At 45.1% G+C, this 26,612-nt stretch overlaps 1 pseudogene; it reads right to left on the bottom strand.

Moving 5' to 3' along the window:
* The window catches only part of LOC136474810 (uncharacterized), a 43,158-nt pseudogene extending 18,766 nt beyond the window's left edge, over window positions 1-24,392 (bottom strand).
* Between the last annotated feature and the right edge of the window lie 2,220 nt (window positions 24,393-26,612).

Genomic DNA, 26,612 nt, shown 5'->3' with positions numbered 1-26,612 from the left:
TCGCTCTCTTGCGCTGCTCTGCCTCCTTGCTGTTATGCTTTAGGTTTCCCTGCACTGTTGCTCCCTTTTATTTCTATGCTGCCTTTGGAAGTGGCTTCGCCTACGAGTTCTGATCTTCGCTGGCTGAGCTTTAGTAGTCTTTATTCCCGCTTGCTTAGCGTGAGATATGTGGGTTGGTCGAGGAGGTACGAAGAGTGTATGTCTGTATCTGCGGAGGATTTGGAGGATTTGGAGAACATTGAAGCTTCTGTCGGCGACCTAATCCCTGCTTCCCTAGCTAAAAAGGCAAAGAAATCAATGCCAAAGTCTTGGGATTTTGGGCCTTCGCTCATGATGGAAGAGGCGATCAGGGCTCTAGAGGGCGAGGGCTGTTTCCCGGAAGGGAAGGGCCATCCTTCGTGTGTTGAGACTGTCCCTCAGCCGAAGGCTGATGAAGCTGTCGTCTTTAAGGATTTCTTCACCAGCGATCTCCACATTCTGCCCATGTACTTCCGTCGCTTGGTCCTGGAGACCTTCAAGGTACAACTACACCACCTTATCCGCAATGAGATTCTGACCCTGAGCAAGTTCTACTGTGCTTGTGAGACGTATGGTGCTCCACCCGATTTGGATACGTTCTGCGCTTACTATGAGCCCCAACGCCAGCCGAAGAAGGGGAAGGTCAATGGTGAAGAGGTTGAGTATCAATTTGCTAGTTGCGCCTTTATGGCGAAGAGGGGGCAAAAAGATGGTGGCTTAGAGATATCCTTTGCCCCAAAAAACAAGTGGGAGAAGGATTGGACGCGTTACTGGTTTTATGTAAAGACCCCTGGTGTCAAGCCCAAGATAGAGCCAAAGGTTAAGAAGTATCCATTTGGCGTTGATCGAGCGGCCTGCGATGCTGCCTTTGCCAAGGCCTGTCGTTTTTCTAGAGGTCGTGACCTTATGGAGGAAATGGTGGCCTCCAACTTTTGGCCCCTGGGGAAGTTTAGGCCTGAGATGAAGCTGGTAAAGATGAAACTTCTAGTCTTCGGTAGCGAAGAGGGCAAGTTTGTTCCCTGCTTCAACCTCAAGCATGCCGAAGACGAAACAGATGAAGAGCTTGTGAGTACCATGGAGAAGTCTACCTCTATGATTATTGGGGAGATCTCCGACTAGGAGTACTTGTCCCGACGTGTCATTGGTGGGACTATGCCCCGGTTAAACCATGTTTTCAAGAAAATGAAGGTTACGTATGGGGATCGGAAGATTCCAGATAAGGTTTTGAAGTCGATCGAGGATAAGGCGGTGAAGGCCTCTAAGTCCACTAAGGTTCCTGTTGCTATGGCTCAGGCCAAGTCTAAGAAAAGGAAGGAGACTGACACTCCGAGGGCTATTGTAAAGAAGAGAAAGATTGCGAAGAACACCGAGGATGCCACTAAAGAGGTGGTGGAGAGTACCCATAATGAGTCAAAAGTTGCGCGTCCAATTGTTGATGCTGGTCAGTCAGAGGCTTCTGTTACTCGCATGGACAAAGACCTAATGGCTTCATCCATTGAGGCGATGGCTATTGTTCTTGGGGCGGGAGCCTCCAGTGTGGAGCCGTTGCCCTATATCCTTGGTGATGACTCGTCTGAGTCTGAGGGTAACGCAGCGGGTGCAGGCTCTGCCTCTGCTTCCACCAGTTTGGAAACCGCTTCTGTCAAAGTTGGCCGCTCTGCGAAGGCCCAACATTTGGAGGAGTCGGTGGCCAAGTCTGATGAGCGACCGTCTTTAGTTCTGCCCCATGGTTATGGTAGAACCACCCAAATTATATGGCCCACATGCACCTGTCATTATCCTAAAGACCTCTGACTGCTGAACATGAGAGCCAGATAATCCTGGTAGTCTGTCGGGTGTCCTTAGGGAACCCCGAATCATCCACATTTTACAACTCATATAGGATCAACATGGAGTTACCACAACATTATAACAGTTGGTATAAAAATAACTTACATCGGAGTGCGAAAGATTTATAATATTAGTTTACAAAACATGTTTCAGGTAAAAACTTAACTTGAGATTAAAAGGCTGAGTAAAGCTACAGCAACCACTTAGGTGAAGAACCTAAGGTAGAAGAGATAGCCAGATCATGTTGAGCCCACCGACATTGAAAGGACCTTGATGTCGCCAAGAGGGGGGTGAATACGCCTGTTTAAAACAAACTCACAGCGGAAGTTAAATTCTAGGTACGGCACTGCTGCTCCCAAGGTGCAGCACTGCCGCACTATGGCACTGCCTCACAAAAGTGCGGCACTGCCGTGCCTACAGACAAGCTGAAAGCTCTAGTTTGGTTTTGGTTAATTGATGAAACCCTAAGTGCTAACCTAGTTTATCAAGATGATTATGAGATAGGTAGCACTACTCCAAGTGATGAAGCAATGACGAAGATCATGACAATGGTGATAGCATAGTGATGATCAAATACTTGAACTTGGAAAAGAAGAAAGAGAAAAACAAAAGGCTCAAGGCAAAGGTATAAAATGTAGGAGCCATTTTGTTTTAGTGATCAAGACACTTAGTGAGTGTGATCACATTTAGGATAGATAGCCGTACTATTAAGAGGAGTGAAACTCGTATCGGAATGCGGTTATCAAAGTGCCACTAGATGCTCTAACTCATTGCATATGCATTTAGGATCTAGTAGAGTGCTAACACCCTTGAAAATATTTGTGAAAAAAGGGTAACACATGTGCGCAAGGTGTTTGCAGGGTTGGGTTTGGGTCAGCTTCGTAGCCGTTGAAATCTGACGAACAGCGTTTGAAGCTGGTGACGCGTGGCGTCATCGGGCGACCGGACGCTGAGGGCCAGCGTCCGGTCGGTATGACCGGAGCGTCCGGTCAGAGCGTGTTTTGCCCAGTGAAGGGGTACAACGGCTCTATTTGATGGGGGCTCTATTTATAGCCCCATGGCCGGCTCAAGGGGTAACTCTTGCACATTTTCATTGACATAGCAACCTTGTGAGCTTAGCCAAAGCCCTCCCACTCATCTCCATCATTGATCCATCATCATTGTGAGATTGGGAGAGAATCCAAGTGCATTGCTTGAGTGATTGCATCTAGAGGCACTTGGTATTCGTGTTGCGCTGCGGATTTCGCTTGTTTCTCTTGGTGGTTGCCACCACCTAGACGGTTGGAGCAGCGGTGGAGGATCGGCACAAGTTGGTGATTGTTCGTGGCCCTCTCCGGTGAATGTGAGGGGAGTTGTACCTTCCCCGGCGGAGCGCCGAAAGGTAACTCTAGTAAATTGCTCGTGTCATTGAGTTACCTCACTTGTGGGTAGGTTCTTGCGGTGTCCAATCGTGTGGACGAGGTTTGTGAAACACCTCTTAGCCGCCGAACCACCAAGTGTTGGTCGACACAACGGGGACGTAGCGTGTTGGCAAACACGTGAACCTCGGGAGAAAATCGATTGTCTCTTGTCTTTGGCATTCTCCCGGTGATTGGCTATATATTCATCTTGTGATTGGTTCATCCCCTACACGTCGGTATAATCACCTTACTCACTTATTTGCATTCTTACAAACTAGTTGACACAAGCTCTTTAGTGTAATTAGAATTGAGAGCTTGCTTTATTATTTATATTCATCTAGTTGAGCTCTTTAGAGTAGCAAGGTTGAGAGCTCTTAGTGAGTAATTACATAGCAAGTTTGTGTGCCTAAGTAATCATTGCAACTAGAATTGTTGGATAGGTGGCTTGCAACCCTTGTAGAGCTAGAGCAAGTTTGCATTACGCTATTTGTCATACTAATCAAATTGCTCTAGTTGATTTGTAGATTTTTAAATAGGCTATTCACCCCCCCCCCCCCCTCTAGCCATATTAGGACCTTTCACAAGCTCGAACTACAATTCAAAAACTACCAAAGGAAAAGTAGATTGAGCAAATTACTAATATTCCTGGGGTAGTGTAGAGCCTATTCCACCACCTGGATGTTGGCGGAACTGCACGAGCAAGTAGACCGGGACCAAACCCTAGAATTACCACAAATATAAGTACAGCAATGCAAATCACAAGAACACAAGTGAGACACCGATTTATACCATGGTTTAGCTCGCCACTAAGGCTTGCCTATGTCCATGTTGTTGAGGTTGCCACAAAGGCTTTGGGTCTCTTTCAACCCTTTCCTCATTCTCAAGTTAAGAGAATGAACTCTTGAGATGAGAGGTGATTTCACTAGCTCTTTGGGGTGATTAAAAACCCCCCGGGGCTCCCACACAAGTTGGCAAGCTCTACGGGCGACGCTCTAGCCGGCTAGGAGCAAAGCTCCAAGAGTAATAAACACAACCGCCGACCAAAATGTGAACCAAGTGCTCTAGGAGATGAAGAGCAGTTGGGCTGTCTCTAATACAGTTTGGAGGCTCAAACTCTCTTGGATTTGGAAGGGAATCAAAGGAAGAAACTTGAGGAGCTCCAATGGTGAGGGAGGGAGAGAGAGAGCTGCTCTGGTCACACCTAGGAAGGGAATGGTCATGCTAAAAAATAGGTGACCATTGTGGGAGAGAAGAGAAGGTATAAATACCCCCTGCTCCCAATGGTCAATTAAGTTGCAGCAGCGCCATGGCTTTAGTGCAGCAGCACCGCACTGCGGCAGTGCCTCTCTTTAGGCATGGTAGTGCCGCACCAGGCAAGACAGCAAGGGTAAGAGTGAAGTGTTGGCTATCTTGGCTGAGTAACTGAGGATATATGTGTAAGTTTGAGCACTTGGTAGCACATTTAGCTTAAGCATTGTGTCTCCCTTTATAGTACGGCTTTTCCTATACTCAAATTCAAAATATCAAAGAATCTAAACACCTTTGAGTTGGTCACTGCATCCCTTTTATAAGTGGGGACTCCACCATCGAATGTATTGTCATCATTCCCATTATACCTTAAGCATATGACTGAACCATTTTAACCATTTGAGTCTTCAGTGTCTTCATATGCCATTTCTTCTCAATATCACTTCATAAGGGGTTGCAATCATCTTTATCTCATCTAATCGAGAAAACACACCTTGAGCATGTGACTTAAACCATTTACATACATATGAGTTCACCTCAATGGCTTCAAGTCACTTTCACTAATGATTTGATCCTCAACACAATATGACTCCTCATAGCTTGATTAGTTCCTCGACTCAATGCAAGTACTCTCTTCTTCACCTTAGCCATGGTACCTTGGTTCTCAAGCCATCGCTTGCCCTTCACCTTCGCTTCCTTTCCTTACTATCTTCACCTTATCAAGCCATACTCAAGTCACATCATATTAAGTATCCATTGAAAAACCATTTCTTCAATAGTATGATCCTTTCTTTAATATCTTCTAGATATGAATGTTGAGATCAATTAAGCTTTAGTTTGATTCACAAAAAGACATGAATCAACATCAATATGGTCAAACCAATTCATGATTCCTTATATCCTCTTTATTTTGGATTGACACTCCTAATACTCACTTCGATATCCATCTTCATACTTCTAGCTTGATTAAAGCAATGCAAAGTGATTTTCCAAATCTTTATCCATACAAGCAATCCAACATAGAGACCAACTTATATCCAATATGAGTTGTGTATTTTGTCATTTAAACCTTTGTTTGGTATTTCTTCACTTATGCATTCTTGACTCATTCTTCAATCCTTGATTAGAGCTAATCCACTATCAAACTCTTCTTGTTCATGCAAAGCAAGCCATTATTGAGACCAATCCAAACTCATCAACTCATGTCTCTTTTAACATTTGCCAAATATGCTTGCTTTCTCATGATACTATGATATTCCTCAATATAGAAGCCATTTCATCAACTCCATTTGTATTGTTGTCTTTCTCTTGAACTATATTGTTTTTGTGATCTTTCAACACAACAATACACAATTTGGCCTTGATTTGTACATTATATGGAATATCATCAAGTTTGCCTTCTTGTTGAACCTATATACACTTCTCATTCCACAGTCCACAAGTGTATGCAATAAACTCAATTTCCTGTTCAACACTTAGCAAACTTGTTAGACCTTTAATGGTGTTGTTATTCAATTCACCAAAACCCACTAAAGGGCTAGATGCACTTACAGACATGACCTCGATTATCAGCACAAGTCAGATCCTGCAATAGGGGTTAACAAATCCTAAGTACTTCAGGGTACTCAGCAAGTCTTACTCGACTAAAAGAAAAGACTCCAAGGTAAGTAGGTTTAAAGGTAAGTTTGAAGCAAGAGTAACTTTTATAGAAAAGCTTACTATAAGTGGATTCTTACTTTCAATGTTTTAGCTTCGCGTTAAGTTATCAGTAGTATCCAGTTTGCACCTGATCTAAATCAATCACTTCATTAAGCATCTCATCTCTTCTCATATTCATAACTATAAGTAACTATGTTTCCATTGATTAACTACTATGTATGGTTAGAGGGTCGAGTCTCCATAATTGAGGAGCAAGATGATTTGAATCGATTAGGCCTACCTAGGGTTTCCTTACCACACGACATATGCAGGTCCGAGATCTACATATATCAACCTTCACTCGGATCCTCCAAAATGTGAACTGGTCTGCGCTACCCGAGAGCACAGTACTCCACCTCCCTGCGTCGTTTGTCCGTGACAGATTCACAGGATGTGTACATGCTACTCTCACCATCTCCCATGCCTAGGGCGCAGTTGTCTTTTCATATAATGGAATAGCCGAGATATCAGGCTTACCGAAGTATGTGGCTAGTACTGCAAGGTCTCGACCATACGGTGGCCTACAACGAATGGTCCTCAATCGACACAGATGAGACAAGCATGACCAGACAACCCTATTGGCTTAACCACCAGAGACATAACATGTGTCCCATTCGGTCTTAATTTAATACTAACCTTATCATGGTATTACCACGACTCATAAGTAGAGCCGAGAAGAGCAAGGTAAACATGTTTCTTGCAAATGATGAAACCATCATTCGCCCTCTATCAAAGTCTAAGCATTACTAAGCATCAGGGGAACGACCTACACATACTAGCAGGGTACGACTAAGGATACCTGAATATCAAGGTAATCATGCAGCAACTGTATTCGACCAACTCCTAATTACTTAATGCACATCTTACAAGACCTAAAGTGTAATAAAGATTTGTAAATACTAGAGAAGGGTTTATGCTCTGGGGCTTGCCTGTGTTGCAGAGAAGGTTAGTTTTTAGAGAAAGATCCAGAGGTTAATTTGGCACCAAAACCACGGTGGATGAACCTTCTCCGAAACTTCATCAACACAAGTCCTCTCGTACACTGCACATAATAAATGATGCTTCGCTTAACATGATGGACTACATGCCATGATGCATGATGAGAGACACACAAGTGCATTAACAGAAGTCTAACAAAGTTGAGAAAGTTGAGTACAACTTTCCTTCACCAAAGAACTAGGGTTTGTTTATTATAAAAGCATTGTAGTTAATTAACTATCAAGTTAATTAGTTGTTTATCATGAAAGGCATAACTTAACATGGATCAGCAAAAGATTAACATATTTCTTAACTCATGATCATTATAAGGAACTCATAAAACTAAACATTCAATTAAGGCATTTTAATTATTATCAAACAAACAAGTGGATTACAATCAAATCATGAAAGTAACACTTATTATACTAATCAAGCATGGCAAGTTTATTTAACTAACATTACACCAAGTTCAACCATGAGGGCAACAAGGATCATTATATGACCTAATCACATGCATTGACTAATTAAACATTTAATTAAGCCATGTTAATTAGTAATCAAAAGTTGATTATGGGCACATCAAGAAAACAATTAAGTTGTCAAGCAATAGCAGAGGTTTGGTGTTCCAAGGTCCACAATCAATCCCAAAATCACATCAAAGTCATTTAGGGATTTATAGAAATCATTTTCGTATGTTTATTAATCCATAAAAGGTGTTTAAACACACTTAAATTAATTAACCAATTTAGAATTATCAAAATAGTATCAAACTTTTTGTGGAGGCAGATATAAGCATGTAAAGCATACACAAAAAGTTTCATGATTAAAGGATTATTATTTTCATCTATAAAAATCATGCAAGGTCCACTTTACAATTAAAAGAGGTAATTTTTAAGCATGGCAAAAGTATTGATTATGCCTAACTCATATTTTTCCCTGATAGAGCATATCATAACAAGCTTACAAAATAAATTTCATAATTTTAACATGCACAAATAATTAGTTATGAATTAAATAAGAAACTATACTTTTAATCCATTTCTAAAAAAGAATAAGTCGTTTTAAACTTTTCTCACCCACTACTAGCGACCCACGGTCATGAAAGGACCTTGATGTCGCCTAGAGGGGGGTGAATAGGCGTTTCTAAAAATTATCAACAAATAAAACTTACAGCGGATTAGCAGACCGCGGAACCTCTGGGAAACTACGCGGAACCTTCGGGAGATGTCGCGGAGCCTTCGGGCAACACAGAGTACGAAGCAGCTGCTACGCCTAGACATCAAACTCAAACCAAACTTCTTGATGATGTGCTTGGAGATGTTAGTGGCAAGTCCACAAAGTCCCTGCACTCACAAACACACAACCAAGTACATCAAGTAGAACACAAATAATGCAATTCAAAACATAAGGGACAAGACACGATTTATCCCATGGTTCAGCTTGCCACCAAGGCTTGCCCATGTCCACGTTGTTGAGGAAGCCACAAAGGCTTTGGGTCTCTTCCAACCCTATCCTCTTCTCAAGTCCAACACTGAGGTTGAGCTTGAGGGTTCCACTAAGATCTCCGAGTAATACAAACTTTCCCGCGTCTCACCACCAGCACGAGAGCTCATCGGGCGACGCCTAGCCATCTAGGAGGCTTCACCTCCAAGAGTAACAAATGCACAATGAATGCTTGACATAGCCCGACAAGTGCTCAAGGTTTGGTTTGCTCTCAAACTCTTAATCTCTCACTCCCAACACTTAAGCAATCACTAAGCACTTCACTCTCACAAAGAGAGAGGTTGGGAGAGCTTACACAAGGCTTGGAATGAGTTTAGAATGTTTAGGGATCTAGCAGCATGGCTAGGAGATGTGGGATGGGTAATATACTCACCCCAGCGGAGCCTCCGCGTCTTGGAGCCTCCGCATAAATGGATGGAACCTCCATGGGTCTTCATGACAGCACAGATCACCATACGGAAAACGCCATAACTTTTTACTCCGAACTCCATTTTCAGTGATCTTGGACTTTCTGAAAAGCTTGTTTCGAGGGCTTTCCAATCCAACAAATAACAAGCCCCAAAACCAACAAGTGCAAGTATTGTGTCATTGTGTTTCTCTCATGTTAGCACTTGGGTTTGGTTAGTTTGAGCACTTGAGAGTTGTCTATAATTCATGTTGCACCCCCCTTGATAGTATGACATACCTATACTCAAGATCAAGAGAATATAATCATTTCAACCACTTGAGTCTTTAATGTCTTCATATGCCATTTCTTCTCAATATCACTTTATAAAGGGTTGCAATCATCTTTGTCTCATCTCTTCGAGCAAACATACCTTGAGCATGTGACTTGAACCATTTCAACACATGTGAGTTCAATACATGGCCTCAAGTCACTTCCACTAATGATTTGATCCTCAACATAATATGACTCCTCATAGCTTCATTAGTTCCTCGACTCAATGCAAGTACTCTCTTCTTCACCTTAGCTATGGTACCTCGGTCCCCAAGCCATCGCTTACCCTTCACCTCCGCTTAGTCCCTCAAAGCCCTTTTCTTGCTATCTTCACCTTATCAAGCCATAATCAAGTCACATCATACTAAGCATCCAACGAAAAACTATTTCTTCAATATTGCGATCCTTGCTTGAATATCTTCTAGATATGAATGTTGAGATCAATCAAGCTTTAGTTTGATTCACATTGACACATATATAAATAAACATTAATATGGTCAAGCCAATTCATGGTTCCTCATACCCTCTTAATTTTGGCTTGACATTCCTAACACTCTTTTCAATATATATCTTCATACTTCTAGCTTGATCAAATCAATGCAAAGTGATTTTCTAAATCTTTATATATACAAGCAAACCAATGTAGAGACTGACTTATATCCAATATGAATTGTGTCCTTTGTCATTTAACCTTTGCTTGGTATTTCTTCACTTATGCATTCTTGACTCATTCTTTAATCCTTGATCAAAGCTAATCTACTATCAAACTCTTTTTATTCATGTCAAGCAAGCCATTATTGAGACCAATCCAAAATCATCAACTCATGTCTCTTTTGCTATTTGCTAAATATGCTTGCTTTCTCATGATACTATGATATCCCACAACATAGAAGCCATTTTATCAACTCCATTTGCATTGTTGTCCTTTTCTTGAACTAGATTGTTTCCATGATCTTCTAACACAACAATACACAACTTTGGCCTTGATTTAAACATTATGTGGAATATCATCAAGTTTGCCTTCTTGTTGAACCTTTAGTCACTTCTCATTCCATAATCCATAAGTATATGCAATAGACTCAATTTCCTGTTCAACACTTAGAAAACTTGTTAGACCTTTAATTATGCTGTCATTCAATCCACCAAAACCCACTAAAGGGCTAGATGCACTTTTAGGTCACTGACACGCGGGGCCAGTGGTCAAACCCGACCCAGCCCGCCTTGACCATGAGCACGTCGGTGGGTCAGTGGCGCAGCTCATCGGCGGTGAGTCGATCGGCAACAGGGATAGCACCTACATGATCCCCACAACCAGGCGAACCAATCTAGGCTACCAACCAGCTAGCTAGGGTTCCATGACGACCTCAACATTGGCCATGGCGACCATGGTGGTTCAAGGCGTAGCGGTGCGGCTGCGGGCACTGCGCTCTGGCGTGAGTCCAGCCCGACTAGGTTTTGGGAGAGCATAGTGGCGCTTACCATGACCCTATCGGCCTATAGGTAGAAGCAAAGGTGGCACAGATGTGGCAGCCGTCGTTGATGGCGCGGGTGGCGGCATAATCCGGCGGTGAGGTAGCCATTCCGGCGGCTCCGACGGGCCTCTGTTAAAATAGATAGGCATATGAGCATCACAAGGTCATAAGCAACCTAAAACAGCAAACGAGGGAGCAAGGGACGCATTAGAGAGGGCTAGCCATGGTGGATTGGTCCATGGCAGCCATGGCAGACCACCGTGACAGGTATGGCGCGCGCGGGTTACTCCGATGGCAAGCGATGGCTATAGCGGTTCGGAGAGGAGTGCAAGGACTAGACGGAGTCATGAGCGCGAGGAATTAGGTGCTGGTGAACTGGTGGCAACAAATTGATTGGGGAACTGAGGAGCTCGGCGGTGAGTAGGGGAAGAAGAAAGAGGGAGATGGCTGGCGGCTTGGGCGCTTAAAGGCAAGGATGAGTCGTCTAGATGATCCAGCAGCTGCTTACGCTGTGCCACGAAAATAGCTATGTGCCAGTGCGTGGAGAAGCAACGCGAAGGCGGTGGGCAGCCACCGATGGTGAGCAGGTGAAGCAGACTGCTGTCGAGATTACTGTAGCCGACTGAAACCTTCTTCTTCTGCCCCCTTTCTCACTTGATTTTGCACCAAAATGGGATGATCACCTTTAACCAAAGTTGTTGATCTACAAGAAATCTCCAACTTTGATTTATGGATCAACACCAAACACTCACTGGATTTTGAGATTTTGAATGTCCAACAAGGGTTCAGTGAAACTGAACCTAGGGTTTTAGTTTGAGGTTTTGAAATCAGTTTTTTGGCTTAGCAACTTTGGGCTATTAATTGAAAGCTAAACATTGATCATACATTACAACCAAATACACATTATTAAAGCTCAAGCATCACTCCAATCAATAGAACAAAAGTTACACCACTTTTATTTATAAAAATTGATTCAATAATCCTCCAAAAATTGAAGGTTAACACTGTTTTCATGGACTTAGTGAAAAAGGCTGTGTGTAAAAGCAGTGCTTGATTCAACTTTGGAGCTCAAATTTGAACATGTTTTTCTTGAAATTTCAATCAACCTTTTTTCTATATTTCAAAGCACACTTCATACTACAAAGTATATTTTAACAAATTCTCATATATAAAATCATAAAGAACCTTAAACACTAATGTTGTTAACATTTCATGCAACATAAGAAAAACCATAGATGCAACATACGAAACATCACATATGCAACACATGAATGCTATACTTGAAACATGAGTTGCATTAATGAAACATATTAAACAACATATGAAACACTACAATGCAACATAGACATGCTATTATTGAAACATAAATTGCATAACTGACATGACACTTGGTGATTATACTTGATGATGCTCATGATAAAAGTTTTAATTGTTTTTTAACATCTGGGATGTTACAAAGGTTCAGAGGTTGTGCCGACCTCACGCCGTCTATGGATACTGGAGTGTTGGGTTTTATTGATGAAACCTTGCATCTAGGTAAATCTATCTCAAGTGCTTTCTTTGTTTTACTTGTTTTGTTCCCCCTCTAATATGTTCTTTCGTTTCTTAGCTGGTTTGACCAAGGCAATGGGGACACCAATTCCTGGGGAAAAACCTGCCCCTGCTAACTTGGATCTTGCCCGAGTTGGGTTGCATGCTCCTTTGAAGGCCCCACTATAGCTTGGAGCTGGTCCTTCGGAGCGTGCCCCTAGCGATGGAGGTTTGTTTCGCTTAGCTCTTGCGTTTTCCTTTGAACTTGCCGTTGCTTAATTTTTATTGTTTGTTTTTGCTTTAGGCGAAGGCTCTTCTGACACATTAAGTGGGTGGGCAGAAACCCTGCATGTTCTATACAACGAGATAGGAGGTTGCATTTTAATTATTTTTTTGTCTGTTTGTTTTGCCTTACTTTTTCTTTTATTTTGTTTTCTTGTTAGATCATGCCCGCCATCATTTTAAGAAGGTGGACTTTTACAAGTTGCTGCATTACAATCTCGAGCATAACTGTGTGGTGAGTGCGTAGGCTTTGTATTCTCGCCTCTTCAAACTTAATTGTCCTCTCTATTTTTGCTGACGTTAGATCCTTGAGGAGAGTGCATCCGAAGAAGTTATCAAGCGAGATGAGGCTTTTGAGGTCCTTCAAAAAGAGCTGGATAGGGTTGAGGAGGAGAAGAAACAGCTTGCTATAGAAGTGGCCGACCTTCGTGTTGCCCACCAAACTATTGAGGATTTGAAGATCCAAGTGGGGGCCCTAGAGAAGGATGTTGCTAGCTCGAAGGCCACCGAGGAAATGGCCCTTGCTCGATTGTAGAAGGCGATCAATGTGAATGAGGGCCTTCGGAAGGAAGTTGATGTGGAAAAGTCTTCGAGCCAGGCCCTGAGTGCGCAAATTGATTTGCTAAACAAGCGATTAGAAGAGGCGTGGATTGCTGGTGTTTCGGCTGCTGAGCTGTATCGGACGGCTCTGGCTGGTTTTGGTGGTGCAACTTCACCTTTGCCAGTCGATGCCTCCGCCTATGGCATTTTTACCTGGTTCAAGGATAACCTTTCTAAGCTACCTGAGTTTGTCAGAGATGCTATGGACTTTGGTGTGCTTTCCTATGCCACAAACCTCTACAAGACCCTTGGAAAGCTCGGTTGTGCACATGCTATTGGGCTAAAAGGGTAAAGCGAGTTCGAAGCACCTTCGGAGCTTGGTGAGCCTTCGGAGGAGGTTACCAAGTCAATTAGGAATTTTATGAAGTATTTTTGGTTCAAGTTTGGTCGCGCCGACGCCCGCTCACTTGCGGAGGCTTGCCGTGCTACAGTTAGTTTCCTTCTGCCTTGTTTTCCTTTAGGGCCTTCGCATTTTTTAAATGCTTATTATTTATGTTTTTGCTTCTATAGGATTTGCAGAAGGCTGGGGCTCAACATGCTGCTGCGGAGGCACAGACGTCGAAGACTGGCGAGACGGCGGGCAAGAAGTCTTCTGCTACTGCCTCTGACTCCTAGAAGCCTAGAAAAAGTGCCTCTACACCCACAGCTCCGGAGGTGTAGTTTCTAGGTTCTTAGATATTGTTTCAGGCTTAGTTGATGGTGTAGGTCGGGCGTGTTGCATTGCATACTTTTAGAACTTTGTAAATTTAATGTACATTTGTCCTGCGCAGGTTGCCTCTCAGGGGCCTGCACGAGACGTTGTTCCTTTAACTATGATGCAAGATGGTGTTTATGTTAGTGGAGAGTTGTGGGAATACTGGCATGATGCTTTCCCCCGATGTTTGGTCCGTGATATGTTTGACTTCGTGTTGCACGATATAGATGATGAGCGTGCCGAGTTTACTAGGTTGCAAGCCTGGCGAGGGCGTCGCTCATCGACTTAACACAAGTTTTGTATAACGTTGCTTGGTAGACCTTCGCGCTATTGTAATTCCTGCTCTCGGGCTTAATGCCTTTACATTTCATTTTTGTTGCCTTTGGGCTTTTGTATGTTTCTAATGCACTTTGCAACATGTTTATTTTCATGTTTGAATGAATAAAGTTTGCTTGGTATGTTTTGAGTTGGACACTTGTTTTATTGAAGATTCTTGCTACTTTTGCTGGTTAGGCCGAAGGGTTACATTTTCTGTGGCTTATTTACATTTCCTAGCCTCTGCTTCTCTCTTCTCTGGTCGACGTTGAGTACGAGTCTGCACTTCCACATGGTAGAGTTGAGGTGCTAGTTTTTTACCTTGTGCGCCTTGTGAAGGATGCAGTGTCTGCTTTGTTGTTCTGGCCTCCGTCTTTGTGCTTGCTCAGAATTCATAGGGCTGCTCTGGCATGTCACTGCAGAGAAGCTGAAGTGCTTGTATTTGATCTTGCTGATGTTGCAAAGGCTTTGGCACAATTTGAGCACTCATCGGAGGCGCTAGTCTTTAGTCTTGATGCTTCTCTAGAGGCCACAGAGCAATTTGAGCAAGCAACGAAGGTTGATGAAGCATTTCTTGGACATTGCCTTTGCTTGCACCTGGATTGCTTTGTTGTTGCCCTCGGCCATGCTGGAGCAGCTGCGCTCCCGTCGAACATGGTTGATGTCGGGCTGCAATGGTTAGTATCTTTGGTTGCGGAGGGATGTTACGAGTCTTCGTGCGATACCCTTCCACAACCTCTGATACTGACTGCATGCTGCTAGACTATGGTTCGGCAACACCCCATGGAGGCTGTATGACACCATTTGTTGATGTGTACTACCTATCCGAGGCCTTCACCGGGCTATGCGAGCTGTTGTGATTACGAGCCTTTGCACGGTATCTTATGGATCTGTTATTTCTAAGGAAATTTTGGCCTCCATGATCCTCTCTCCTTGCTCAATGGCGTAGTGGGTCTTGTTTGCTTTAACTTACCCCCTAGTGCTTTCTAGGGCTGGTGATTTTGTTATGCGTCGACTGAGGCTGGTAGGGGGGCAATGGGTTTTATAGTCTAGTGTTTGTATGTTTTAATAAATTTTGGTGGTTGGCCAAGGTTTATTGCTTGGATGTATTTTAAAGTCACATGATTTTGGTAGACTTCTCTATACTTGGCATATCTTTAGTTCTTTAACTCTATTGTACTTGTCATTAACTGTTGACTGCCACCTGGTGCCTGATAATGATAGGTCTTCACTAAGTTTTCCCGCGCCCGATGCCTACAGCGGAGGTAGGTCTTTGTCAGGTTTGGTGGCCTTTTGGCCATTTGAGAAATCCTTTATGACTGATTGAGGACAGGGCTTTGTCAAGGGTGCTAGCTAGTTTTAGCCATGGAGGTCGTTCCACGCTCTATAGCCTTTGGCTAAGGTAGTGGAAGGTCCTCTCTATCGTGATTGTTGTTGTCGAATGTCGTGGCTCCTGTGCTAGCCACTTTTCTCGGGGGGGGGATTCCTCTTCAAAGTTTTAGAGGGTTTTACATGGGTCCTGCCTCATAAAAAACCACACCTCCACTAGGAGACCCCTTTGTGAGGAAAAGAAGAGCACATGCCTTTTTTCGAGAAAATAAAATGCGAGAAAGTAGAGGTGAGGTGACATTCGCTTATAGTTTCACAGAGGTCACCCCTTTACACTTATATGTAGAACCTATGTAACTATAGATGTTCCAAGTGTGGGTCGTTGTTTTGCCTTCGCCGTCAGTCAGGTAGAATGACCCTGGTCTTCTGGCGGCTTTCGCCATGTATGGGTCTTCCCATTTTGGTTGAAGCTTTCCAACATTTGCTGCAATGGGTTTCCTTCTAAGGACTAGGTCTCCATCTTGTATGAGCTTTCTAACCACCTGGCTGTCTCTCCACTTTTTGGTTTGCTCTCAGTATTTTGTGATGTTTTTCATAGCTTCCAATATTGTGCCTTCGATTGTTTCCTTAGAGTATTCCTCATCTTCTGCCAGGGCTTGTTTTATGATGCGAAGGCTCTGATGCCTGACTTCTTTAGGCAGCATTGCTTCTTCACCATATAAGAGTTTGAACGGTGTAAAGCCTGTTGTTCTAGAGGCTGTAGTATTGTGGGACCACACTACCTTCGGCAGTTCCTCTACCTATTTGCCTTTACGAAGGTTGAATAGAGTCTTCGATATTGCTAAGAATATTACTCTATTAGCTCTTTCCACCGCTCCATTTGACTCTAGATGGTAGACCAAAGTGAAGGCTATCTTGGTGCCTATGCTTTTGCAGAATTCTTTAAATTTGTCCGAGTCGAATTGTTTTTCATTGTCAACTGTTAAGGTTCTTGGTACTCCAAATTTGCAAACTATGTTCTGCCAGAAAAACTTTTTCACTGTCTCTAATGTGATTGTTGCAAGTGGCTTAGCTTCAATCCATCTTGTCAAATACTCTATCGCTACTACTACAAACTTGTTTCCCCCTTGCGATGGTGGTAGCGGTCCAACAAGGTCCATGACCCATCTTTGCAAGGGCCAAGTTGGTGGGATGAGTTGTACAATGGCCGAAGGTTTTGACTGGTGTGGGGAGGTGCTCTGGCATGCTTTGCATGTCTTGACAATCTCTTTTGTGTCTTTGATGTGCATAGGCTAAAAGAATCCCTGCCTGACGACCTTCGTAGATAGCGCCCTCTGACCAATATGTGAGCCGCATATCCCTGAGTGGATTTATTGTAGAAGGTTTTTGCCTTCGCTCTGAGGTAAGCACTTGAGCAGTGGTTGAACAACCCCTTTCTTGTATAGTGCTCCATCTATGAGCGTATGGCTTCTTGCTCTTGCTGTCATTCTTGTTGTGCTTGCCTCATCTTTTGTGTGATGCACGTTGTTCAGGCAATCTATGATCAGCTGCCTCCAGTCTTCAGACTTAGTGACTAAGACTGTCTTGAATGCCTTCGTTGTTACCTATGTTGCCCACGCTAGTAGCACTTGGTAAAAGACTCCATTTGGTATGGGCAAGTTGTTTGCTGCTACCTTCGCCAGCTCGTCCACTTTTGCATTTTCTGCTCTTGGTATATACTGTAGGGTGAATCCCTGGAACCTCCGCTCAAAATCCCTTACTGTGGCTAGGTATTTGATCAATTCTAGTTCCCGCGCCATGTATTCTTTTTTGACCTATCCTGCTATGACTTGGGAGTCTATTTTTGCTAGTAATGTTTTTGCTCCGAGTGCCTTTGCCTTGTTGAGGCCTAGTATGAGGCCTTCGTATTCTGCTATATTATTTGTTGCCTTGAATTCTAACCTTGCTGCATACTTTGTGCAGAGGCCTGATGGTGCTATCACTACGACGGAGGCTCTAGCTCCCATATGCCCCCAAGCTCCGTCTGAGTAAAGCGTCCAAGTTTGAACTTGGGGTTGTGAGGGCTGATGCATTGAAGGTGTCCAATCTGCCATAAAATCTACCAATGTTTGTGATTTGATTGTTGTTCTTGATACATAGTTGATTTTGAATTGGGATAATTCTGTTGCCCATTTCCCAATTCTTCCAGAGGATTCTTTGTTGCTGAGTATGCCCCCGAGTGGCTGCGAAGAGGGCACTGTGATTTTGTGTGCCTGGAAGTAGTGCTTCAATTTTCTTGATAAAATCAACACTGCATATGCTATTTTTTCAATCTCTGTATAGTTCAACTTTGCTCCAAATAGGGCTTCTGAGATATAGTAGATAGGCTATTGAATGACCTTCGACTTTTGTTCTTTCTCTTGAATGAGCACCCCACTGACTGCATGGTCGAAGGCTGCAACATATAACAGTAATGGAGCCTCCGGATCTGGTACTGTCACCAAGAGTCTGGTAGCCAAGTAATTTTTGAGCTATTGGAACGCCTTCAATTGCTCTAGCCCCCATTCTACCTTGTCTCCGCCTCTCACACCTTTAAAGAATAGGAGGTTGTGTTCTGCTGATTTTGAAATGAATCTGTTTAGTGCTGCAATTCTTCCAGTGAGTTTTTGGACTTCTTTTTTGGTTGATGGCTTTACCATTGAGATTATGGCCTTCATCTTATCTAGGTTAGCCCTTATGCCTTCAGGCCCTATGATGTACCCGAGCACTTTGCCTCTGCTTACGCCGAAGACACATTTTTCTAGGTTAAGCTTTAGCCTGGCTTCTATGAGATTGGCGAAAGTTTCTTTAAGGTCTGTAATGTGGTCTTCTTCATTCTTGCTCATCATGACAATGTCGTCAACATAGGCTATTATGTTTTTCTACAACTGAGGGCCAAGAGTTGCCTTCGTCATTCTAGCGAAGGTCGAGCCCATGTTTTTTAGTCCTTCAGGTATTCTGGTGTAACAATAAGTTCCAAAGGGAGTAGTGAAACTTGTCTTCACCTCGTCTTCTTTTTTGAGCCAAATTGATGGTATCTTGAGAAACGGTCCAGAAGTGAGAAGCGTTTACACCCTGCTGCTTTGTCGACGGAGGTGTCTATTCTTGGCAGCGGGAATGGGTCTCTTGCAAGCCTTGTTTAGGTCCGTGAAGTCAATGCACATTCTCATCTTTTCGTTTTTCTTTGGCACTAGTACTATATTTGCCAGCCATTCTGAGTACTTGACTTCTCTGATAACGTTGGCATCTAACAATCTCTGGACTTCTGCCTTCGCTACTAGGATTCTGTCTTCTGACATTTTCCTTTGCCGCTACTTTTTTGGCTTCATTTTTGGATTTATATCAAGTGAGTGCTCGATAATATCCCTGCTGACTCCTTTTAGGTCAGAGGTTGACTAGGCGAAGACATCTTTGTTCTTGGCTAGGGTTTCTATGAGCTCTGCTTCTTTGTCTTTCGAAAGATTGCTTCCAATGATAACTTTTCTGTCCGACACTGCTTCTTCTAATGGGGCTAGCTTTGTTTCTTCCTGATCTTTGAGATCCGTCTTGCCCTTTGGTATGTCTAGAGGCTCTGGTGAATTGCTCTTGGCCGACTCGACCGAGTTGATGTTGCGCTGTGATTTATAGATGGCTCTTTCTATGTTTCTTGCCTCTTTTTGACTGCCATGAACTGTGATGGTTCCATGCAAAGCTGGTATTTTCATACATAAGTAACCCATATGAATGGTTGTGTTAAACTTGTTTGCAAACCCTTTGCCGAAGATGGCGTTGTAGAGGTAGTAGAGGTCCACTACGTCGAAAATCACGTACTCTGTTCTTGCATTTTCCTGGCCTCCGAATGAAACTGGGAGGGATATTTTTCCCAATGCGTCAATCCTCTTTCCTCCAAAACCAACTAATGGTAAATCCGAGGGCTATAACTGGCTTCTGCTTAATTTCATTTGGTCAAAGGCATTAACAAATATGATATCTACGGAGCTCCCAGAATCTATGAGAACCCTATTGATTTCCCAGCCTACTATATTGGCCTTGATTACCATAGCGTGGGTGTGAGGGCAGCTTTCCAATTGAAGATCTTATTCTAAGAATGTGATTGGCGTCTTCGACTAGTCTATGCAGCGCACTGGCCCTTGGACCGCTATGTTGTTGATCAATCGGAGGTGATCTTTCTTCTGTTTCTTTGTCTGGAATTCCATCAAGGAACCTTTGGCTATCGGCAATATCATGCCGATGGTGGGTAACGGTGTGTGAGGGTTAAGTTGGTTTTCTGGGTTGGGTTTGTTTTTGGGTGTGGCTAGCTATGGAGTTAAAGGGGGCGGAGGCAATGCCTCTAGCTGTCTGTTGTGTAGTTGAGATGGTTGATTGGTCTCAATGAATGTTATATGCGGAGGCCTCAGGTTTATATAGGTGAGGCTGGCTTCTGCTCGTTGGTTGCTAGTTTACCCTTGCTGCTGAGTACCTGGTCGCCATGTAGGTAGGAAATGTGGGTAATAGGCAGAGGCTAGGGTGGATGGGTGAATTTGGGTGGAGTTTAGGCTTGGATATATGGGGCAGTATTGTTGCTGAGGAGGTGCAGCAAAGGTATGGTTTACCTCTCTTGCAGGTTGTTATGGCAGAGGCTATGGGTTTGCTCTATTTTTTATCCTTTCTTGGGTCTCCTTAGCATCTGGACAATCCCTGGTTATGCGCCCCTTGTTCTCTCCATGAAAGAAACAGTACTGCCTTCGCTGCTTCTGATTTGCCATGGCCATTTCCCTTGCCTTCGAATTGTTTCTGAGGCACGTTGTTTGGACTTGCCTTCGACGCTTGCTGCCCTTGCTGGCTGCTTCCTTGTTATTCTATATTGAAGACTTGCTGGCTTTGCTCTTGCTATGGTTGTGTCTGGCCTTGGCTTCTGTTGCCCCTCTAGGTATTTTTGTTGTTTTCTTGGAATTGCTTGCTCTGGTTTTGTTCTTCTAGCCTTCTGCGGAGGTCATTGTCAGACCTGCAATACTTCTTAAACTCGTTGTATAGGTCTGTGATGGTCCGTGGCTTTTCCCTGGCTAGATGAGCTGTGAAGGGTCCTATGTGGAGACCTTTAATTGCGGCCTTGATTACCACATCCTTTGGGACATTGGGTGTCTTCGCTTTAAGCTACACAAATCTCTGAAAATAATCCCTTAGTGCTTCACCTTGATTCTGTTTGCACTGAAATAAGTCCATTGACGTCAAAGATTCGATAGTGAACCCTTTGAAGTTAGCGATGATCTTGTCTCAGAGGTCCTCCCATGAATATACTAAACTTTGCCTCAACATTGAGTACCATGCCAATGCGTCTCCTTCGGCTGCAATAACAAATAACTTGGCCAAGATAGTGTCATTCTCGCCCGTGGAGGCTATAGCTGCTTTGAAACCCATGATAAACTGGCGCGGGTCTGACCTTCCGTTGAATTTGGGTAGAGTAATGGGCTTGTAAGATGATGGCCAAGGTGAGATTTGGATTCCTTCGGATAGTGGGGATCTTGAATATATGATTTTGTGAACTAGTGGTGAGTTGAAAGGTGTGCCGAAGGTTAGTTGGGAGGCCATACCTGGCGAAGGGTTAGGATGACTTTGATTTGTTGAATGGAGCTGATTAGATGTGTTGGGTTGGGGCTGGCTTTGCTGCATGTTTTGAATCTCCACCTACAGGACGGCCAACTGTTGTCTGATTTCTGCTGCCTGCAATAATGTCTGGGCTGGCCTGCAATAGGAGCCCGATCAACCTCCCCCCATGGCGCCGCGGCCTCCGTCTTCGCCGGATGGTCTCCGCCTCCGCGCTCCGACCCTCCGCCTGCCCAAGATGCTGAGCGAAGGCCCTGCCGGTTGTCCCTGCATGACATTATCCAACAATTCTGTTATCGTTAGTTCACACTCTCTCTAGCCTCCGCTACTCGCGTATCTGCGCCCCAACAATGACGGACCGAAGAACGGAGAGAGAAACTGCCATATTTAATATTAGAAGACTAGCAAACGTGTTCAGGTTCCAATATGCGTTTTGAAATCAGATTTCGTACTATCATTGGACACGAGTCATACTCTTATGAACACGGGTCGTAAGTCACATATGGGACATGGAGGATGCATGGTATCTTAGAAAGCGGTTGAAAGGATCTTCGTTGTTTAATATTAGGTATAGGTATAGATATAAAAATGATACGAATAGCTACACACAACAACCAATAAACAAACAAGAAAGAAGAAAAACAATAGAAGTATACAAATTGATCTAGCCATAAAACAATATCAGTGAAGTTTGATTGGCCCGAGTTTGGGGTTGCAGTCTGCTTTCAAAGGCCCAACGAGAATTGGCCCAGGCCTGGGCGCCTGGCTAGTAATGAAATCTTCCCTTAAAAAAAGCTACTAATGAAATCGGTACCATATCAACCTTTGGTCATCAACACCTAGGCATCCCCGGAGGCGGTGGCAACATCTTAGCTTCCGGTACATTCCCATCCTTCACGATGAAAACGGTGTCCATCCCCCACGTCATGTGCCGTTCAATGTGACAGTGCATGAACCACACACCTAGACAACCATAATAAAAACAACGATAGCCATGATCATGAGGAACCGATATACTTCCTATCTGAAAAAAACAGCAAACGACAAAACAGCAACACGTACGCACCAGGATTTTTAGCATGGAAACGGATCGCAGACCACCCGAAACTGAGCACAGCGACCGTGTTCTGGTACGGCGGGTCGACCAAGTTGTAGCCGGCGGGGTCCCTATGCCTGTCGAAGTTGCCGGAACCCGTTCCCACCACGTAGAAGCTGAACCCGTGCAGGTGCATCGGGTGGCTATCGCTGCCGAGGATCGCCGTGTTTTTCAGCACCACCTCCACCGTGGTGCCGTACTCCAGCACCTTCACCTTGGTGCCGCGATTCGTGAACCAGAGCTCCGGAGGGAGATCGTCGGCCGTGAAGTTGAACAGCAGCGGCGGGTTGCTGGGGAAGTCGTTCGTGTGCACGCCACGGACCTTGTGGTAGTACGCGTCGAGGATGTTCGCGTGCCGCGGCGCCTCGAAGCTGACGTTGTTCAGGCTCGCGCCCATGCGGTTGCCACGGGGTCCCTGGCAGTGCTCGTCGGGCGAGCACGCGATCACGTTCACCGCGAGGGTGACGAGCATGTGCTCCTGGACGTGGCGAGGCACGTTCACCGGGTGCTCCTCGCTGGCGAGCGACCGTAGGCGCGACGTGTACGCGTCCGCCGCCGCGCTGTTGTTGATGGCCGGCGGGACGGGGAACTCCGGGTCCGGTGCCGCCCCACCGGAGGGTGCCGCCGCGTCGGCGGCGTACTCCAGCACGGCGGTGGCGGTGCCGTTGTTGAAGATGACGAACGGGTTGTTCGGCAACAGCGGCCGCGCGGCCATGTAATACCGGGCGTTCCGCAGCCCACGCGAGGCGCGGTCGGCCGTGAGCAGAGCGGTCACCGTCTGCCCCGGCGCGATGAAGATGTAGTCCACGGAGAACGGCTTCACGTAGGAGCCGTCGGTGCCGACCACGGTGAGGCTGTGCCCGGCGACGCTGAAGAAGGACTAGTAGGTGAACACCGCGTTGATGAGGCGGAGCATGTACGTCTTGCCGTCCTCGACGGGAAGCTTGAACGTGCCGTCCCTGGAGCACGGGAACAGGTCGCCGGGCTGGCCGTTGATGGTGTTTGCGTCGGATGCGTTGAACTCGCTGCCGGTCCGGAGCGCGTCGGCCAGCACCTGCCGGGAGGTCGCTCTTCCACCACTCACCTGCATGCATATCAATCAGACTTAAGGCCCCGTTCGTTTTATCAGGAACGACTGGCAGGAAGAGTTTCTGATCGGAATCGCTATTTAATTTGTATAAGCTTTCAGTAGATGGAATGATTCCTGGCGTGGTTTTGCCTGAACCGAACGGGCCCTTAAGCAGATCGAAACAGCTAGCGTTGTTCCACGATCAGGCATGCGCATTGAAGCAACGTTATATAGTACTGTTACTGTACCAAGGAAGATTGGTACCTCCTTGTGCGGTTTCTTGAACGGGTAGGTAGTGCCGCGCCTGGGGCGGATGACGATGGCGCCGTGCACGGTGTTCCGGTCGAAATCGCTGTGCGCGTGCCACCACAGCGTGCCTTCCTCCCAGGAGAGGATGATCTTGTAGGTGAAGCTTGCGCCGGGCTGGATGGGGCACTGTGTGATGAACTCCGGCCCGTCGGACCACGGGTTCCGCGGCTGGTCCACGCCGTGCCTGCACCATGGTTGTGATTGTGACGCTGGTCGGCCGGGCTGAATAAAATGTGGTTTAGGCAGCAAGAGTTTATGCTAGCTAGGGCTGTATCGTTACCAATGGATCGTGATGTTTTTATCGCCATGGTTGTGAACGTTGACGGTGACGACGTCGCCCTTGCGCGCGTAGATGGTTGGCCCAGGGAACTGCCCGTTCACGGTTAGGATGCTCTTCCGCTGGTAGAGCCTGGTGTACTCAGCTTTCTTTATCTGCAGGTGAAGTTTTGTTTTACCATACAGCATCAGAAGAAATGTGCGATTCTGTGCATCATTTTTTTTTGGGGGGGTGGGGGGGGGGGGGGGGGGGGGGGGGGGGGGGGGGAGGGGAGGCACCGACGAGTGATCGTCCGGGGACAGACAGACGACGAAATCGTAGTGACGATGAGACCTGGACGCTTGAGCTGGGCTGACTGCAACACCAAACGTAAAAACTGCACCTAGTAGTAGTACCCAGATCGCCGGCATCCTACTGACGGCCATCGTCGGACACTCGAGAGAAAATGCTGTTAAGAGCGTTCAGTGTGGTAGTGCAGTTGTGACTAGTGAAGCACGTCTGCAGCAAACGCATAATTCGTACTAAGTAGAAGCGAAGATCAGGGTATTTATAATGGAGACACTGACAGTGACAGGGGCGACCGATAAAAATGAATAAACGGTCAATGATCTGGTGCATGACAGTTCCGAAGAGGACCCATGAACCTGACAGGCTGCCATCAACAGCTTGCAGCTCTGTTATCTCGGTGACAAATGCTTCCATTTACAAGCGTGCATCCCAGTCACAGTACGCACGCCAGCTGTTTAGGAGGACACGCACCCGAATCGGGCTGTTCGGCAGCTTGTTTTCACAGCTGTTGGGCAAGCTTGGGCGACTGCCATACCTAAAGTTTGTACAAAACACTTAATATGTGTATTATATATATATATGGAATACAAGTCGATATGTTGGTTCTTATAAACTCCGTCACACCTAAAAATTATTCCTGTCTCCACCACTCTGTTGGGGGCTACTGCTGCAGCTGCCTCCTCTCACAGAACACTGTTCTGACAGCCAGCGGCAGCTGTTTTTCCTGGCAGCGGAGTAATTAGCGAGCCATTTGCAACTCATAACTTGCATAGAACTTGTCAGGACTGGAAGATCATCCAAACTTGGAAGATATGCGTGAATGCATATGAGAATGTCATAATCCGTCATATTCAGGACTAATAATTCTATAGTGTGCTGCGTCGGCAGCACGTACGGTGACGAAAAGACCAAGTCAGGCTATCGGATACTGGGTTTGTGCGTATTTTTCTGTCTTTAATTAACTCTGGCATCTTGTCAGTTGTATCTTTCGAACTAAAAAGACAGGGGAAACAAGCATTGGCCCTGTCATCAGAGTTAAGAGGGCTCTGCAAGCTGAGGCGCATCACCAGTCCCAGTGGCTCTGCACTGCAAGCTGAGGCGATAGTTTTGCCATGACCATGAGGGCCTGATGAAGCTGGCGTTGGAATTGGAATGGGCAGTCTCTTTGGAGTTGGCCTGGTTTGGCAAATGGTAAATGCCGAGACCTTTCGTTACCATCGCCATTTGCCAACGGATGAAAGGTCACGGTATACACACATTTACAAAGAGATAAGGGCCTGCATGAACCTTCTCCCTTATGTGAGATCAGGGAATGCGTAGAAATTTAGGCACGCCATTTGGAGTGGGGCCAACTTTTTCTTTGTAGCCAGTAGCCCATTGCGTTACATGATTACATCAGCGCATGGTCCTAACTCCTTAGTCCGGACTGTTCTGTGAGTATCATTTTCAGGTAATATTTGGAGCCGGGTTTTGGCACGACCAACTTAAAGCTCCTCACCACACTGTGGTTCAGATTCAGATTTCGCGAACCATGTCAATGTGATCACGGTAAGGCGCCGTTCGGTTAGGCGTCCCAGGCCGTTTCAGGCCAGGAACATTTCCAAGCCAGTACAAATTATCAAACAGTTACAGGCTAAGAAAAGTTTCTGGCCGTTCCAGGCTGCAAACGAACGAAACCGAAGTTGAATTCGAACTTCTTGACTCATGGTTAGAATAAATGCGTCAGGATGAAACCAGCGAGTTTTCCTGTGTTGACAACAAGAGTGAGATGCAGACAGCTAGAGTGAGATAGACTTTTTTTTTGGATAAGGACTGACGTATTATAAACCTTAATAAAGCAGAGTACAAAGATTTGGGAGCGTTGGTCCCAAAGAACAGATCTGTAGCAACCTAGCTACGACAGGAGAGTCAACATAGTGAGATAGACTGACGGCCAAAAAAACGGAGGAGTGATTTTTTTTTTTTAATTTAATTTAATAAATATATACATCCAGTGTGTATATGTGCACTCTTTTTTTGGAGGGATGGATTAGAAGAAAGTGTAATTTATAGAATAGCGCACGAAATTAGCTCGACTATCAAAGCGTTTTATGTGCAAATTGTGCGATGGAGAGCAAATGCCCCAACTCGTATCTGATTGTAATCCTAACCTTTATTATTAATGAAAGCACCCTCCTCTCGCTGGGAGTGGGAACCCTCCCACCTACAAATGGAATCATAGCGTTTTGTTTCTTCTGCTTGAGCATTATGTTTAAGTACAGTATATACAAGTTCACCTTTCCTATTTGTATTTATTTAGAGCAACTTCAGCACGCTAACTAAACCCATTACTTATCCTACATTTGGGTAGTGGAGGG

This window comes from Miscanthus floridulus, chromosome 8, assembly GCF_019320115.1.
Source record: "Miscanthus floridulus cultivar M001 chromosome 8, ASM1932011v1, whole genome shotgun sequence".
NCBI lineage: Eukaryota > Viridiplantae > Streptophyta > Magnoliopsida > Poales > Poaceae > Miscanthus > Miscanthus floridulus.
This window is presented reverse-complemented; position numbering and strand designations above follow the sequence as displayed.